Source organism: Rhincodon typus, chromosome 40, assembly GCF_021869965.1.
Source record: "Rhincodon typus isolate 14 chromosome 40, sRhiTyp1.1, whole genome shotgun sequence".
NCBI lineage: Eukaryota > Metazoa > Chordata > Chondrichthyes > Orectolobiformes > Rhincodontidae > Rhincodon > Rhincodon typus.
The window spans coordinates 3,380,384-3,380,672 of NC_063371.1; the positions used below are offsets into that span (position 1 = coordinate 3,380,384).

General features: G+C 55.4%; 1 protein-coding gene across 2 annotated transcripts in view; it reads right to left on the reverse strand.

Moving 5' to 3' along the window:
• Window positions 1-289, reverse strand: part of LOC109925463 (inositol polyphosphate-5-phosphatase A-like) — a 13,685-nt gene that overhangs the window by 7,320 nt on the left and 6,076 nt on the right. The window lies entirely within an intron of this gene.

Sequence of the window (289 nt, forward strand, 5' to 3'; positions counted from 1 at the left end):
GGTGGAATGGCCGTGCTAAATTACCCATAGTGCCCAGGGATGTGCAGGTTAGGGTGGATTGGCCGTGCTAAATTACCCATAGTGCCCAGGGATGTGCAGGTTAGGGTGGATTGGCCATACTAAATTACCCATAGTGTTCAGGGCTGGCTAGGGTATGGGGACTGGGTCTGGCTGGGATACGCTCCAGAGGGCCACTCGATGGGCTGAATGGCTCCCTTCGGCAATGTAGGGATTCTATTCCCTGCGAATAAGTGCTGAGTTGGGGGGGGTGTAGTGAGGAGGTTGGTGC